Source organism: Phaenicophaeus curvirostris, chromosome 6, assembly GCF_032191515.1.
Source record: "Phaenicophaeus curvirostris isolate KB17595 chromosome 6, BPBGC_Pcur_1.0, whole genome shotgun sequence".
Lineage (NCBI taxonomy): Eukaryota > Metazoa > Chordata > Aves > Cuculiformes > Cuculidae > Phaenicophaeus > Phaenicophaeus curvirostris.
Window position 1 is genome coordinate 34,305,930 of NC_091397.1, and position 18,707 is coordinate 34,324,636.

The window sequence follows — 18,707 nt, forward strand, 5'->3', positions numbered from 1 at the left end:
GGCAGGGAGCTGAGATATGCCAAATAACCTCAGCAAATTCCCTTCCCTTCCTATGCTGCTCATTTTGGTTTTGCTGTTGTCATCCACCAAAAGATGTTTCTCCACCTCACTTGACAGATTCATGAGTGTTTTGCAGGTAAATGCCAATGTCAGGAATGGCTCCCGTGCCTTTGCTGTAATACAAATTAAAGTGATGATCGGTAATTACAGAAAAATTATCTATCTTCTGAATTACTACATCTGTCATTGAATTTGCCTGCCAGTTACTGCAGTCCCTTCTATGAGCTTTATCTTCTCCAGAAGGCCTAATGAATGCAGAGCTGGGCTGGGCAAAAGCAGGCAGCTGTGTTTGCAGGCTGTAGTTTCTCACCGTTTACTGGGTTACCTACAACAATCAAATTGCATCCCCTTTCCCTGCCAGTCCTTCCAGTTCCAGGAAAGGGGAAATCTCTCTTCTGTAAAGGACTATTGGATCTACTATTGGTAAGTGCAATTTCAGAAGCAGGTATTATTAAAAACCTCTCTTCTTCACTCTAGGAAATCCCACACACATCAGCCACCTAGAAAAAGTGGCTGTAACTAAGGTTTGTATTGAAACATCTATATAAAACAATGCCATATAATGCATGACACAAAAATATTTCTTTTCTCTTCTATCTCTTGCTATTAAATTGATCTGAAACCCAAACCCTATAAGGAATTATATGCATGCCTAGCTTTAATCGCAAGTAATCCCATTTATATCAGTGAGAATGCTCCTACAAGTACGTTAAGAAATACGAGCTTTTGCTGTTTACTGTAATATTAGTAGGTGCAAGGACAAAATACATATCTAGCCACAAGTATGGTCTTTTAATATCTTTATGGACTCAAACCAATAGATGATACCTATCTTCCGGTCCACTGAAGGTCACTGCATCCCAGATCTGTAACAGGCTGACCTATTTTGAGAATTCTCCAAACAAAAAAAGCACTCTTGCTACACATTGCAGTCACCATAAAGATACTGTTTACTGTGGCTGATGAAACCCTCTGCCTCCATTGTTAGCACGATGGGAACTCATAACACCAGAGGCCTGCCTCACACTCTCTTCAGAGGAAACGGTGTAAAGAAAAGTTTATTTTTAGCCAGTTTTCTCTTTCCCATCACCAGCAACAACATTTTCATCCTTCTAAAATAAGCTGAGAAGGATAAAAAGGGGTTTTTTTAATAACTAGATTGAGGTAACTTGGGAAGTAGATAATGTTTTGCATAATGTTGTAATCTTAAAAATGATGCATGCAATGACCAACACCTCTCTCATTTCATCAGTCTGCCACTCCTCAGTAGGGCCTGAAAGATGCAATGGATGCTTTCCATTCCCATTAAATTTTGGAAATCTACCAATGGCAGCAACTGCTTGAGAGAAGGAGACAAAAAAAAAGAAGACAACTGTTGAGTAAAGATTAACAGTTGAGGTTACTCAAACCCTTCCTAACTTCAGAGCTCAGTATTTTTCGTGATATTCAGCACTGGAACAGTCAATAATTGGGCAGGCCAGTCACTGGCTAGCTCTCTCATGAAGAGTTAGTCTGCAAGTCAATGTGATTTAGCAGCCAGTAGTCTTGACATGCTATTCATCTGCTAAAATTGTCCCAAGAAACTGAAAACACTTTCATAAAAATAGCAGTCACTGGGGGGGTGGGTGGGGCGGGGGGGTGGCATTCAGTATCCTACTTAAAAATCATACTGATAAGAAAGTTAATTGAAAAAAATTAAAAAAGGTTACAGGAATGCTGTCAAAGCATGTCACCCACAGTACTTCAACTGCACATTAGGTCCTATGCAAAGATTTAAGAACAATGCTTTCTTTGTGTGCAACCAGACACACTACAAAAACAAACTCCATGTCTCCCCGCCTAGTTCCTAGATCTACCCCCATCAAATCATATGATAGACTTATATGCCAAGAAGACGGCCAAATTAGTCTCTAGTTCTGATTTGCCAGTACAGTCAGACACCTCTGAGCAAGCCTAAACCTGAACCTTCAAATGTGCCAACCTCGAGCCTGACATGCTCAGGCCTGACAACAAGCCAAAGAATAAACTACAAAATGGTCCCTATTTGCCCTATTGGTTTTGGCTGGGATAGAGTTAATTTTATTCCCAGTAGCTGCTGTGGTTTAGACTTAGAATGAGAATAATGTTGATAACATTATTTTAGCTGTTGCCAGGTAATGTTTATGCTCAGCTGTGACAGAATTAATTTTCTACCCAGCATCTACTGCGTGTTTTTCAGATTTATAATGAGAATAAAGTGGAAAATACACTGATGTTTTTAGCTGTTACTAAGAAATCCATGATTTCCTATGTTTTGGCAGTGTACAGGTGCAGAACCAGGACAACTAACCCAAACTCCTTCCATACTATAATCTCATGCTTAGTATAAAACCAGGAATTTGGCGGGGGGGGCAGATATATGATCTATGTTCCACATTCAGTGTTCCACAATCTGCTATTGCTGCGCTTGCTGCTATCACTGCACTTGCTGAAATCTCTGCAACAGATGGGCTGCTAATCATCAGATTATGACTAATTGTATTTTAATGTGTTCTTTCATACATATCATTATTATTATTTTCTCTTATTTTCTCGTTCAATTAAAACTGTCTTTATCTCAACCCATGAGTTTTCCTTTCCCAATTTTCCTCCCTATCCCACTGGTGGGGAGGGGTGAGAGAGGAGCTGCATATTGTTTCACTGCTAGGCTAAATTATGGTGCTATTTACAACTGCCTGCCTGCCTCTTTTGAGATCCTCCATCACAAGATTTAATGTTCCTAGAAGTCCCCAAGGGGACCTAAAAACAAGTCATCACATTGGGTCCAACTGCAAGCAAAGTAGCAGAACCTAATTGGCTCAAGCCACTTTAACAAGTACTAACATTAAAAACATGTCTAAAGAGAAATAAATACATATTGCAACTCCTAAATCATGTATTTCCATCTTGCACATGTATGTGTAATAACTACAAAACTCCATGCAGTAGCATTAGCTGGAGAAGGACATAGGATGGATTATGTCAGCGTAGTAGGGGCACTGTAGGTTCTACATACTTTATTAAATCTCGTTGGTTTGGGATGGGTGAAACTGCAGGCTGCACCTACAAAATTCATGCTCGCCACCAGAATCTCTGTAAAAAATAACTATGTGGTGAATAGGTCTTAAAAGAGCCTTTTTCTCCTGATAATCTGCCTTCAAAGATGTGGTGCTTAAAGGTTTTAGTGATGCTGAATGCCTCTTCAGAGGATTATTTTAAATACACAACCTATTCAGAGCCAGTATGGCCATGCAATTGGGACAAAACAACCAAGTACTGATCTTTTCATTTCCTTGGACAAATGGATCTACTTAATGTGAACCAGTATTTTATTTACAACAATTGTGGCTAAAATAAAAGGATAATATCCTGTCAAAGACAGGATCAGCACAACTGCCTAACTTTGCAACAACTAAAACATCTACTGCAAAGGTTCAGGAGCAGACAATACTCCACCCACTGGATTTTCTCCTGCAATATTTTGATGAAGTGATTGCAGAGTATAAGAGCTCTGTCTCCTCCACTACTTCACTCCCTTAACTGTACCATTCCTTTAAGTGACCAAAGATGTCACCAAGTTCTGAAGAGAAAGGCTATACTGAACCACCACTATCCCATGTTACCAATGGTAACATTAAAGATATTTTAAAATGCAACAGCAATCCTTCTCATTACTTTATTCAGCCTTGCAGCTTTTAAAAAAATGTCAGTCTAAATACCTTCTTTCCTCCTTAACTTCTCCTAGCATAACTCAACAAAGCATTCTGAGGTTCTGGGAAAGCAGTTCGTTGTGTAAGATGCATTTCTATTATTTAAGTCATTCACATCTCAGACATGACTGGCCTCTCTGCAAACTGGGTTTCAGACAAGTCCTGTTTTTTTATTATTAAGAATGAAAAACAAAAGCACCTTGCATTAGTATCATGAACACAAACATTACCCATGGATATTTGAAAGCTGTCATTGTTTTTATAGAATGGTTTGGGTTGAAAGGGACCTTAAAGATCATCCAGTTCCAACCCTCCTGCCATGGGCAGGGACACCTCCCACTAGACCAGGCTGCTCAAGGCCCCATCCAACCTGGCTTTGAACACCTCCAGGGATGGGGCGGCCACAGCTTCCCTGGGCAACCTATTCCACTGCCTCACCACCTTCATCATGAAGAATCTGTAGATGCCTGCCTTAGCAATGAGACAATAAATCTCTGTTCTTCCCTCCTGTGATCAGACTTGAGTAGATAAAGGCCATATGGAGCATCAGCAACTGACAACTGTCTGCAATGATCTGACCTCTGAGTCCCCTTGGATGCACTGGCTCTGGTTAAAGTTAAATTGAGCCAGAGAAGGAGTGTACCAACATCGCTAAACAGTGGCTTGTGAACGACACTCATAGGTCCTTTTGACTACAGCTGCAGAATGACTACACTAAAAGGCTGCATAGTTTTACCTCCTGACCACTCAAAACTTTAGATCTGCAGTCTGCAATAGGAAAGTTTATTCCAGATAGGCATAGAAGCAAAAATAAGATTAAGCAAGAGCTCGAAATTAAAAATAATAAGCACACTGTAAAGGAATGTAGTTTGAACTTCTTTTTGTTAGAATGACAAAATGGTTTGTGTTGAAAAGGATCTTTAAAGACCATCTAGTCCACACCCCCACAGCCCCCATCAGTGTGAAATTTCCCTTTTCCCTTTTTCCAGTCACTGAGGACTTTGTGTGATTGCCATGACTTTTCAAATACGACAGAGAGTGACTTGGCAACTGCATCAGTTCACCCTGTTTGTGATTAATCTCTTGATGAAAAAGGCCATCTCTGTCAGCACAGCAGTATGAAACTCCAGTGGCAAAAGATGAAGAGCTGAAGCCTCACTTAGTAGTCATTTAACCAAAGGAAACAATCTCTAGGGTTATCAGCACCTTCATGCTTCCTTAGGAGCTGACAACTTTGCAGCATCTAGGACAGGATGACTTCCTCTCCCATGTTTTAAAAAGAGGAACATTGTGCTTCTGATATTACACAGACATGTGATTCTGGGAAGGTACCAGCCAATTGACAAGGGTGGTGGCAAGCTCCAGTGGACCAGCAGTTTTTCTGAAAGGTGCTATTTCAACCTGAATGAACATTATAAAACTGCTGACCTTGCATTTGGGGAAAAAAAAGTGCATCATGTGTTTCCCTGGTGCAAAATTACACCTTCTTTAAAGACAGCAGGGAATAAAGACTGTGTTGTCTATCTTTGCCCTCTTCAGAAAGCAGCATCTGTTTCAGTAGTCTTAACAGAAACACCAGGCTCTGCACAGCCGCAGAATTATGTTGCCACATGCCCTGCTTAACGGGCAAGAGGAGGAAGAGGTGAAACTCTTCTTACCTCTGAAACCCACTGCTCTCAATCCACTTTAAGCCCTGTTTATATTATCATATAACACAGATATTTTTATGGTTCTTTTGCTGTATTTTTATTGTGCCTATATCACAAATATGAGTAGATGAGGATGGTTGTGACCAGGACTTATCCAGGAAGGACTGGGTTAGAAACACCAGTCAGAATACTGCTATTTTTAAGTAGTAAGCAGTCTCGGGCAAATGACCCATTTATTTTGAAAAGATTTATTCAACAGCTCTTGGTCTTAAGGTTTCATTACAGGTGCAAGGCACATAAAGAAAGACTGTATGTCTCACCTTTCTGAATACCGGGCTAAGTGCACAGATAGCTACTCCACTTTACTATGCAAGTAAGTAAATGTAAAATAGATTTCAAAAACTGAAGTTTTGCTCAGCTGCAGCCATTTAAGAAGATTACAAAGTCCAATGAAAAATGTGTTTCCCAGAACAAAAATTTCCAGCAATCACCAGTACTTGTTATCCCAGCTTCTGGATGACAAAACTAAGACATCTCGGGGCTGTTTCTAACCGACTGTGCTCTAAGTTAGTCAACTGTAAAATGAAGTACTCCATACCAATGTTAAAACCAGGCCTACACTGTTTTAGGCTGGACACCACGAATGAAAGCAAACAAAGCCCACGGTCACCTCCAATGCCAAGAGAGTACCACTCCAGTTCACAGTTCATCACTGAACAGCGAATTGTTACCAGCATAAAATACATCTTTATCCTTTCCTGCAAGTTCCTCTCAGACCTTTGCCACTGGAGAATCATAGCTTCAGAAGACAACAGAAGCCAGGAGTTAATTTGCCTTCTCCATCCAGATTTTATGAATCTGATTAAATGAGGACAAAAAAAAAAACCTCAGCCTTTTATACATTTGTATCTGTCACCAAGGGCAAACCTAGGGAGATTTACATAAACATGCTGATCCCACTTCCAGCTGCACGCAGTTGTGCAACACCTGAAAAAATTAGCAAATTACTCCAGAGACAAGTAAGAGCAAGCCACAGCTTGCTCATTACCAAATAACAGACTAACCAGTCTTCTTCTGCTACTCTGTCTCAGAGCCTGCAGAAGGCAATAAATACTAAGGGCTGTTCTTCCTAGCAACAGAAAGGGTCACAAAGCTTTGTAGCTTCTAGCATAGCTAAAAAACATCCACGGCTTTTCAACTAGAATGACTGTGGTCTCACCTTTCCCCCTAACAATCCGTACATTTCTCTTAATTAAGGATTATGGGATTACTTCATAATTCCGTATTCTTTCTGGCAGCTTTCCTCTCCTCTCATTCACAGAACAAGAGTAACGACAAATCAATGAAATCTCTTTCTGCTACACATTTGACTAACACAGAAAGCTAACATACACAGTAACATTACTCAAGCCATGAGAACACTTGCTTTATCAGCCAGCATAGTGGAGCCTCTAATTTATCATTCAGGACAATTACTATGACAGGAACACTAACTACCCCAAAAAGGGTTTTTGTAACTGGCTTATAATGTTTATACTGAGGAGAAAGGAGGGAGAAAAAGAAGGGGCTGGGGGGTGGGGGGAAGAAGAAACAACTTCTTTTATGTTAACTGTTGAATTCCTGGTGTTAAAGCGGTGGATTGCACTCACCTGGAATAACAGGATCAGCAAATGCATGTTGTTATCTTTCCCAGTCAGGTATGTTCTCTGCAGTGCTTTTTAATTAGCATAGCAGAGCTCTGTCTGGGTTGCAAACATCAGTCCAGGGAATGCTTCAGCTCAGTTAAATAAAAAGCCAAAGCGCTTTTTGCTTAGTAGAGAAGAAAGAGGTCAAATGTAGAACTATATTTTTATTATGGTTGCACTTACCGTATAAAGTTTCAAGACGTAAGCACAATAGTTCGGCCTTACATGCCTAAGAACACTTTCCTCTGTTCAAGGATAGTTCTAGAGGAGAGGAAGAGGCCCTCAGCAACCTTTGTTCTGCTGTGTCACAGCAAGGCACATCCATTCAGGGTGGGTTTGTGTATATAGGATCAAGCTGCTAAATGCCTTGGCTTTCAGACTGGTTTTCTTCCCTAAGCCCCATTCCCTTCCCTTCTCGGTGAACTAACCTTCTTTGACAACTTGCTTAATACAGTGCAGTATGAACACAATGTAGATTCTCTTACTGCACTGAGCACTACACACTAGCTTTAGAAAAAACTACCCTTGCCTGAAAATTAGAGGTGAACAAGTTATCCCACATCCTCTGTAGGTTTATGTTGCTGTACCACTATGTCAAACACAGGAACTCCTTTCCTGGGAAGTTATTCTCCAGCTGCAAATATTGCTTTATAATATCTATCCAAGCTTTCTCTGTTAGTTTCTCTACTTCTTTCCAGTTTCATTTGCTTTTATCTCCTGCTGTTTGACTGCTACTTGTGTAGCAAAGGATGGCAGGACCTCCACTGAAGCTTCCTACAGCGTATCTGCACAACACACAGAGCCAATATCCTTTCTACAAACCATTTGAAACTGAGGTGGCTGCAGAGTCATTAAAAAGCAAAAATGCCAATATGCACTCCGGTTCTGCACCTTACCAAAGTCCTGACATCCAAGCGCAAGATGGGAAGTGATTCCACTTTTAATTCCCTTCACTCGTCTGACAAGAACAGGTCATTATTATTGGAGAGATCAAAGTGGCCCTTTTCTCATCCTGTTGTCATCTGCTAAGCTTAGTTTCTGAAGTCTGTGGATTGACCGGACAGTTCCTAATTAAAATAAAAAAAGTTTGGCCCTTTGACATTTAAAATGAAGTCTCTCAGATTTGAATGTTGTGGTCTTTTGGGGTTGTGTGGGGTTTTTTTTGGAGGTGGTGAGTGTTGAAACATCCTGTTAGAACTACTATTTGGAAAATAACAAGGACACTTGACAAGAAGTTGAAACAAGAAGCTGAAAACCACAAAGATTTTAGCCATACAAAATAAGCATTGTCATTCCTTTAAGGATAACACAAACCACATCTCATTGACTTAAACTCCAGCTGCTCACAAAAAAATAACTCGACACACTGCCTAAAGAAACTGTGAGGTGAGTATTTGAAAAAAAAAAGTTAGTTTACCACATACATGTAAGCACAGAAGGACACGTCCAGAATCATCAGCCTTCCAACATAACATAAGTTGCCTGATACCATTGTAAGAATCGTATCAATCAATTATATCTGACTATCCATTAGTGAATATTTAAGCTACGTACACTGCTTATGACAACAGTTTTCAGTAAGACTTGAAGGCTTTTTTATACGTGCCAAAAATTATTTGGAATGTTTGCCTACTAATTTTTGTGAAGATTCGATTTCAAGTTGGATTTATACTATTGAAACAGATTTGTCTTTATTTTCCCATTTACCAACTCAAATGACAGAAAGATGCTCAAACACTATGTTATTGATTTTATCAGTGTCATTCTGTGTTCACATCTGTAATCAGAGAACCGACAGCTGAATGCCTATCTTCATTCTAGTAAAATTAAACGGGCAAACCAAGGCAGGGAGTTCGATAAAAATGATTTCATAGAAAATCAGTTCGATAAACTGTTGCCCTAATTAACACTAGCTTGTTTTTCTTGAACAAGCTTCAACACAGAAGTTCAGCACAATGCCAGGAGAGTTATATAAAGAGCGAGCCTCTCTTTTATCTGTGTGTTGACTGAGCCTTGATGCACACCTTTTGTAACAGAGAGAGAAATTGGTAGCAGCTCTGGCTACAACAGAAAGTAATTATTAATAAAGAGTCAATGTGTTTTACATATGGATTCTGTACCAAACTTAAGGACGCAGGAATCACCTTTGTCCCACCAAAGGCTGCCTGGAACACAGCTGCACCAGGTTCCTATAGACAAGGCAAATATTCTTCCAAGGTTCATGCGCAAGGTTCTGCTGTTTCAGAAGGGGGTGTCAAACACCTGCAACAAATACGGATTTTGGGGAAAGCTCGCACTTCCACAAACCAGCCCAGAAGACACCTTGCGGCAAAGGTTTTAAATGACCTCTCGGGCTCCCACCATGCAGCGCTCCGACCACCCAGTGATGCTGCTTGGCTGCTTCCACGAAACTCACGAGCCAATGCTCTGCTTCACTGCATCTTGCGCATTTTTCCGAAGGGTTTTTCTCCCCGAGGGCCAGCCCATCCCCTCCGGCACCGGGGTGTCTTGGGAACAGGCAGGACAACGTGACTGGCAGGGCTCCCCCACTCCTTCACAACCGAGGGGGAAAAGCTGGCTGCAAAGGAACCTTGGGAAGGGGCAGGGGGGTTGCTAGAAGACGAAAAGGGCGCTTCCAGATCCTAATTACAGTTCGCGAGGATTAAGTAATAGCCACTAACCTCTTCGGCTCACGGAGGAGAAACGTGATCCCGTCTAATTCCCCTCCGCTCCCCACAGCTCCTCCTTACACAACGCTCTGCGGCTCTAGCATATCAAAGCCCAGCTGCTATCGCTGCAGCAACACCCCCTTGGCTCGGAATCCAATAAGGACACCACGGGGAGGAGCTGTACTTAGAGGCAGCTGGAGCTTCTTTCTGCAAAGCGCTGGGGGCTAGCGGCGGACAGGGGACCTGGGCGAGGGTGATAACGAAAATGCCAGCAAATAAAGCTCTCCAAGACTCGTTCTGGCGTTTTAGAAAGCAAGCACCCCCTTTATCAGGCCTGGGCAACACGAGGAGTGATCTCCATCAATCGTGTGCAGCGAGACAAGAGCTGGGGACAGAAGGTGTTTCCCACTTACATGCATGTGGATGAAAATTCCCAGAACACTCATGCACATTCTGTTACTTTCCAAGGACTAATTTTTATGATATTATGAGCTTCATAACAGCCAAAACTCTTGCTAATTTGGAGCTTTGGAGCCCCCTCTGCCCGACCTTGCATTTGAAATGGGAAAAGGCTGCAAACAGAGGTTATCACAGAAGAAAACACATCTGTTCAGCACAGGTCAGATTTTAGGCAAGTCACAGAATCACAGAATCATAGAATCACTATCTTGGAAGAGACCCACCGGATCATCGAGTCCAACCATTCCTATCAAACACTAAACCATGCCCCTCAGCACCTCATCCACCCGTGCCTTAAACACCTCCAGGGAAGGTGACTCAACAACCTCCCTGGGCAGCCTGATCCAGTGCCCAATGATCCTTTCCCTGAAAATTTTTTTCCTAATGTCCAGCCTAAACCTCCCCTGGCGGAGCTTGAGGCCATTCCCTCTTGTCCTGTCCCCTGTCACTTGGGAGAAGAGGCCAGCACCCTCCTCTCCACAACGTCCTTTCAGGTAGTTGTAGAGAGCAATGAGGTCTCCCCTCAGCCTCCTCTTCTCCAGGCTAAACAACCCCAGCTCTCTCAGCCATTCCTCATAAGGCCTGTTCTCCAGCCCCTTCACCAGCTTTGTTGCTCTTCTCTGGACTCACTCCAGAGCCTCAACATCCTTCTTATGGTGAGGGGCCCAGAACTGAACACAGGATTCAAGGAGCGGTCTCACCAGTGCTGAGTACAAGCCGTAATCATCTTCAAAGAATGAACACTGGAAAAAAAACACCATCTGAAAGAAAACGTGCTGTCAGAGGGACATTCTGTCTAAATTTCAAAGAACACAATTAATGAGATGAAACTTAACTCTACTTCAGCTTGAAAAAGCTTCACTTTTTGTAATAAAATTTATAAAGACCCCAGTTAAGCTCACAGAGCAGTCACCCCAGCCAGGCACCACCTGCAGCCCAGCCACTAAGGGTCTGCAGGGACCAGTACATCAGCAGCCACAGGGTTTACGCTGCAGGCTGAGGTTCTGCTCAGGAAACAGACTTTTCAGCAGTGCAAAGTGGAAAAGAAATCATTCTGTGCCTGGCTTTCTACAGAAAGCAGCTGCTAGGACTGATACAAGAAGTAGTTACTATTATAAAATGTGGAACATCTTTGATTTAAGATAAAGCAGAGTTAAGTTTCATCTTAGTAATTATATTTTTTGGGAGTTAGACAGAATGTCCCTCTGATAGCACATTTTATTTAAAACGATGTTTTCCCAGACACTATTCATTCTTTGAAGATGATGATGACTTATGTGCAGTGTGATCTGTGCTGAACAGATGTGTCTTCTTCTGTGATCACCTCTGTTTGCAGTCTCTCCCCATTTCAAATGCAAGGTCAGACAGAGCTGACTCCAAAGCTCCAAATTAGCAAGAGTTTTGGCTGTTGTGAAGTTCATAATGTAATTTAAATTACTCCTTGGAAAGTAATAGAATGTGCATAAGTGTTCTGGGAATTTTCATCCACATGTGTGTAAGTGGGAAATACCTTCTGTCCCCAGCTCTTGTCTCACTGCACACGATTGATGGAGATCACTCCCTTGTGTTGCCCAGGCCTGATAAAGGCCTTTTAAAACTCAAACTTGCCTTTTAAAACTCAAAATGAGACTTAGAGAGTTTATTTGTTGGCATTTTCAGTATCAGGACAACTCTGGATGGATGTTACACGAGGTCTAACTCAAGACTATTTGTCTCCCTTTCTACAGGGATTGCTTCCAGGCCCACAACATGTGCTTAAGCACTAGCTTTTCCTTAGAGAGCTAGTTTCTCCCAGCCTCTTTATTTGCCATTCTTATCTACATGCAACAGGATTTCAGCTGCTTTACTGGGGCTTGGCAGATAAATGCCTGGGGGGGGTGCAGCTATTTTCCCTGAGGCCAGTAGTTCCCTGCAATAAACAGTCTACGAAGTGAAGCTGGTCTGATTTCCACAGATCATCCTATACCATGCTGATGTTGATTCACAGACTATGATGGCACCTAAAATGTGTCACATGGGGACTACAGGCACAGTGACCAAATTCTTTACTCATAAGCTTCAGATGTAAATTAGAAATAGCTGGAGAAATTGGTAACATTTTTTTTTTTTTGCACACAAATGTGTTCAAGTCAACCTGTTTCTGGGAAACCTTGGGGCATGCTGTGTGTAAGCAGTAATGCTGTGAATAGCTTACCTTCTTCTTACAAAGCTTAAAAATCCACCGTAGCTCCATATTCCTTAAATTCTTTATTCTGTAGTTCTGCAAGCTGGGTTTTTTTCCCCACTCATTTCTTCTGACCAGTTAACTTCCTTAGCAGCAAGTCTTTAGGAACTCACTTGGCCACCTCCCAGCTACATTTCCTTTTCTAGGGTCACGTTTTCTCAGCCAGTAAAGGAGCTTTAACTCATGCCAAACTTCCATGGTCTAATACAACTTCGTCTGAGCATGAGGTTTATGCTGACATTAGCATGCTAAATGTTCCAAATATGGGACAGTCTGTTTCAAAATTCTTTCCTTCCTCTCTCAAACACATTGTATTACCACAGGCTAAAGCACAGATCCAACGTATCGGCAGCTCTAATTACAGTCGCTACACAACTACAATAAGGAGGAGCTCCAGAGAGTAACTGAAGAATTACATGCGAGACTAACAAGCAAGAAATCAAACACCATCAAAGCATGAACGAAGGTCTGCAACATATGTGTGGTATTGCATGAAGAAGGATTGGCAGTCCAGGAGATTAGGCATCTAAAGATACACATCATGAGTTCAACATATGGGACTGCTAACAACTAGCACAGGACTGTATGCTTAGCATAAGGTAATGAACCAATTAGCACATGATAGGAAACTGTAACAAATAACAGAACATATGAAAGAATGCATATGGGCGTGATTAGAGGCAGATTTTCATCGGAGCCTTTGGATTCTGTAGCAGTGCTCAAATTTGTACAGCCATGTGTTCTATAGGATATGGGACCCATCTAATCTCATAATTAACCTTGCAAAAAAATGGAAAAAAGGCCACTTTCCAGATGGATCTACTCACCAAACCAGGTGGAAATGCCAACACACAGCCAAACAGGAAAGCACAATTGCGTCCTCCCACCACACTGTGGAGTCAGGTTAGCTTAAACTAGTCAGGTAACTGCTTGCTGTTTGATCCCTGTGTACAGCCTGGAGCTCCCTCTGCCATAGGTTTATTTATCCAATTGGCTAAATAACAAACCCAACATTTAACTGAACTCCAGACCTGGTCCAGATTAGGGGAGCAGTTCCTGTAGAGGTGGAACATGACATGGGCTCTGGAGGAACCATCTGTGGCTTTTAGATGAGCGGCTGACATGGCAAGAGAAGCTAGGATGCCCAGAGTGGTGGCATTCAACAGGCAAAAACTCCAGACTTGGAATAAGCAGCAGCATATGGCCCCCCACATGGACATAGCTCTATCAGTGTATCAATGTCTTACATAGTCTGTTTCTCTTTCCATACTGAAATAGCAGAAAGAGTATCCATAAATAATGACTACCTTTCAATGCCAATAAAACTTCACCAAAACCGGACGGCTGTTCTATAGCTTTCATCATTGCAAAACTATAAGGAGAAGGATTGTAGGGGCAGTTAGGCCAACACAGGCATAGCTGGGAACCGTAGGCAAGCTTTTGGCACAAAATCTTTCTTCAGGTCTGAAACATGCAAAATAGATTTTTCAGAGAGCAATTAGATATGTAGGAGTCAAACCACCCCTGAAGGTAAAGGCAACCAATTGCCACAAAGAAGGGATGTTAGTGAGAAGGCAGAAGGAGAAAACGAGAGGTTAAAAACCCTGAAGCTTTGCATACAAAACAGCCTCTTCACCAGGCTTCTTAGGAATTTAGGAAGAGTTCCCACTAGGAACCCACTCCCTTTTTTTGTCCTGTATTTCTCATTGTCTAGTTTTTGTTCACATCTGCACGTTGTTTTGTTCTGCTGATTGTCTTCTCACACCATGTTTCTCCCTGCCCTCACCTTCCACAATCCCGTGAGTGTTACCAGCCCTAGCAAGCAGATGTATTCATTAACTTCAGCTGCAACCTAGCAACCTCTCACTTTGCAATTATTTTGTCAGGAACAAGCAAGCAATGCAAAATAGTCATTCTGACAATAGGAGTTAACTGGCAACAACTAGAAGCCCTCCATGGTAAGAAACAGTTTGGGAGAATTCAGTAGCAGATAGTATTCAAGTAAATCACAACAGTAAGCCAAGAAGTGTAAATAAGAATGATAGAATCACTAAGTATGGAAAATCTCTCTAAGATCATCAAATCCAACCATCAGCCCAAATCTACCATGTCTACTAAACCATGTCCTGAAGTGCCATGTCTACATGCTTTTTGAATGCCTTCAGGGATGGAGGCTCCACAACTTACCTGGGCAGCCTGTTCCAATGTTTCATCACTCTTTCAGTAAAGAAGTATTTCCTAGTATCCAGTCTAAACCTCCCCTGGTGCAACTTGAGACAATTTCTTCTCATCCTATCACTTATTATTTGGGAGAAGAGACTAGCACCCACCTCTCACTACCGCCTCCTTTCGGGTAGTTGTAAAGAGCGATAAGGTCTCCCTTCAGCCTCCTCTTCTTTAGATTAAACAGCCTCAGTTCCCGTAGCTGCTCCTCATAAGTCTTGTGCTCCAGACACTTCACCAGCTCCATTGCCCTTCTTTACAAATGCTCGAACACCTTTCTGTCTTTCTTGTAGTGAGAGGCCCAAAACTGGACACAGTATTCAAGATGCTGCTTCACTAGCACTGAGTACGGGGACTGGAAGAAGCTAGAAACTACTTGGGTAAGACAACAGACTGGCTGCAGCTGCCCCGAGAAGAATGCCTGATTCAACTCCTCCAGCAGGAAGCACATGCTATAACTATCAAAGCCAGGATGATGCACTAAGAACCAGCAGCAGGACACACTCTGAAATTATTGCTACACTCGTTCATTAATTTCAGATGAATCACAACTGTGAACCAAGGATCAGGGGATCCTGCAGTCCAGAAGCACTCACGAACACCTGACAGAATCTGCAACCTCAGTGCTGACCTTGTCAACAGTTCTGGATGACCCCACTTAAATAAACTCCGACAGGGACATCAGCTTACACAGTACAATGATGAGGGATAGGTTTGGAATGAAAAAGATAAGCTAAAGACAGCAGTAATTAAGTTAAAAATGCATATAAGTGTATGGAATCAGATCATCAGATTAGATCCACAGAATTTTCTTTGGGGATTGCTGGAGAGGTGCAGAAATTCTGTTGGGTTTTTCAATTTGATTTTAATGCATAAGGGTGTTTTTGTATTGTCTCTTGGTTTGGGGCTTGGCCTGGAAAAAGTAATAAAACAGCAGGAAAGAGGGTAAATCTCAGCACAAAGCAGTGAGTTCAGGAGTGCTTTAGATCATCGTAGAATCATAGAATCACTAGTGTTGGAAAAGCCCTCTTAAGATCATACAGTCCAACCATCAGCCCAACGCCACCATGCCTACTAAACTATTTTCCCAAATGCCACATCTACACAGTTTTTTAACACCTCCAGGGATGAAGACTCCACCAGTTCCCTGGGCAGCCTGTTATAACACTTCACCACTCTTTCAGTAAAGAAATTTCCTAATATCCAGTCCAAACCTCCCCTGGCACAATTTGAAGCCATTTCCTTTCTTGCTATCACTTGTTATTTGGGAGAAAAGACCAGCAACCACCTTGCTACAACCTCCTTTCAGGTAGTTGTATGGAGTGACAGAGTCTCCCATCAGCTTCCTCTTCTCCATACTGAATAATTCCAGTTCCCTCCGTTGCTCCTCAGATGACTTGTTCTCCAGCCCCTCCACCAGCTTTGTTGCCCTTCTCTGGACACACTCCAACACCTCAATGTCCTTCTTGCAGTGAAGGTCCCCAAACTGGACACAGTATTCAAGGTGTCGCCTCACCAATGCTGAGTACAGAGGCATGATTTCTTCCCTAGTCCTGCCAGCCACACTATTTCTGATGCAAGCTGGGATGCTGTTGGCCACCTTGGCTACCTGGGCAAACTGCTGACTCATACGGGTCAATGTGGGTTCACAAAAGGCAGGTCTTGCCAAAGTAACCTGATTGACTTCTATGACAAAGTGACTCGGCTGCTGGATGAGGGAAAGGCTGTGGATGTGGTCTTCCTGGACTTCAGTAAAGCCTTTGACACAGTTTCTCACAGCATTCTGCTTGAGAAACTGTCAGCCTCTGGGCTGGACAGGCGCACACTCTCCTGGGTGGAAACCTGGTTGGATGGCCGGGCCCAGAGAGTGGTGGTAAATGGTGTGAAATCCAGCTGGAGGCCAGTGACAAGTGGGGTTCCCCAGGGCTCAGTGCTGGGTCCAGCCCTGTTCAGTGTCTTTATCAATGACCTGGATGAAGGCATTGAGTGCACCCTTAGCAAGTTTGCGGACGACACTAAGCTGGGTGGAAGTGTTGATCTGCTGGAGGGTAGGGAGGCTCTGCAAAGGGATCTGAACAGGCTGGACCACTGGGCAGAGTCCAATGGCATGAGGTTTAACAAGGCCAAGTGCCGGGTCCTGCACTTGGGGCACAACAACCCTGTGCAGTGCTACAGACTAGGAGAAGTCTGTCTAGAAAGCTGCCTGGAGGAGAGGGACCTGGGGGTGTTGGTTGACAGCCGACTGAACATGAGCCAGCAGTGTGCCCAGGTGGCCAAGAAGGCCAATGGCATCTTGGCTTGTATCAGAAACGGTGTGACCAGCAGGTCCAGGGAGGTTATTCTCCCTCTGTAGTCAGCACTGGTGAGACCGCTCCTCGAATCCTGTGTTCAGTTCTGGGCCCCTCACCATAAGAAGGATGTTGAGACTCTGGAGCAAGTCCAGAGAAGAGCAACAAAGCTGGTGAAGAGGCTGGAGAACAGGCTTTATGAGGAATGGCTGAGAGAGCTGGGGTTGTTTAGCCTGGAGAAGAGGAGGCTGAGGGGAGACCTCATTGCTCTCTGTAACTACATGAAAGGAGGTTGTAGAGAGGAGGGTGCTGGCCTCTTCTCCCAAGTGACAGGGGACAGGACAAGAGGGAATGGCCTCAAGCTCCGCCAGGGGAGATTTAGGCTGGACATTAGGAAAAAATTTTTCAGGGATAGGGTCGTTGGGCACTGGAACAGGCTGCCCAGGGAGGTGGTTGAGTCACCTTCCCTGGAGGTGTTTAAGACACGGGTGGATGAGGTGCTGAGGGGCATGGTTTAGTGTTTGATAGGAATGGTTGGACTCGATGATTCGGTGGGTCTCTTCCAACCTGGTTATTCTATGATTTCTATGATTTCTATGATTTCTATATTTAGCTGGATGTCAACCAGGAACCCCAGGTTCTTTTCTTCCAGACTGCTTTCCATTCATTCTCCCCCAAGCCTGCAACACTGCACGGGCTGTTGTGACTGAAGGGGAGATGGAGTCTGGGTTCCAGAGAGGGCTGTGCTCCTGCATGGCAGTGTACTGGGAACCACTGCTGCCTCCTCAATTTCAGCTCCAGTTCACCCCCTCAGTTTAAGCTGTGGGACACCCGACACCTCCACAAACAGGGAGGAAACCCCAACCTCTACTCCCTTGGGAAGCACACCCCATGCCTGCCCCTGACAGGCTTGGTGCTGCACAAAGTGGCAACTACAGGGCAGGATAGGGGTTGCAGGGAAGGTGCACACTGAGGGAGATCCATCAGGGACCTGTGGAGGCGATACAAGAAGTCATTACTATTACAAAAACTGGGGTATTTTTGATCTAAGTTAAAGTAGAATTAAGTTTCATCTAAGGAACTGTATTTATTGAAAGTTAGACAGGATGTCCCTCTGATAGCATGTTTTCTTTCAAGCAGTGTTTTTCCAGATATTGTTCATACTTTGGAGATGATCATGTATTTTGTAAAGTATGATATCATAGAATCACTAGGCTGGAAATGACCTTTGAGATCATCAAGCTCAACCGTACCTGTCCACTACTAAATCATATCCCTAAGCACTTCTTCTACCCATCTTCTAAATATCTCCAGGGATGATGACTCAACCACCTCTCCGGGCAGCCACTGCCAGTGCCTGATAAACCTTTTGGTGAAGAAATTTTTCCTAATGTCCAATCTGAACCTCCCATGGCACAACTTGAGGCCATTTTCTCTCATCCTATCACCTATCACTTGGGAAAAGAGACCAACACCAACCTCTCTACACCTTCCTTTCAGGTAGGTGTAGACAGGGATAAGGTGTCCCCTCAGCCTCTTCATCTGTGCTGAACATGTCTCTTCTGTAATCACTTCTGTTTGCAGTCTCTCCCCATCTCAGATGCAAGGTCAGGCAGAGCTGGCTCCAAAGCTCCAAATTAGCAAGGGATTTGACTGTTGTGAAGTTCGTAATAACATTAAAATTAATCCTTGGAAAGTAATAGAATATGCATAAGATTTCTG

The 18,707-nt window shown here is 43.2% G+C and overlaps 1 protein-coding gene across 1 annotated transcript in view; it reads right to left on the minus strand.

Annotated features, from left to right (window-relative positions):
* Window positions 1–9,871, minus strand: part of BLVRA (biliverdin reductase A) — a 33,998-nt gene extending 24,127 nt beyond the window's left edge. Inside the window, exon 1 of the mRNA XM_069859751.1 lies at window positions 9,804–9,871. The gene's annotated coding sequence lies outside the window, so the exon portion shown is untranslated. The remainder of the gene's footprint in view (window positions 1–9,803) is intronic.
* Window positions 9,872–18,707: the final 8,836 nt, after the last annotated feature.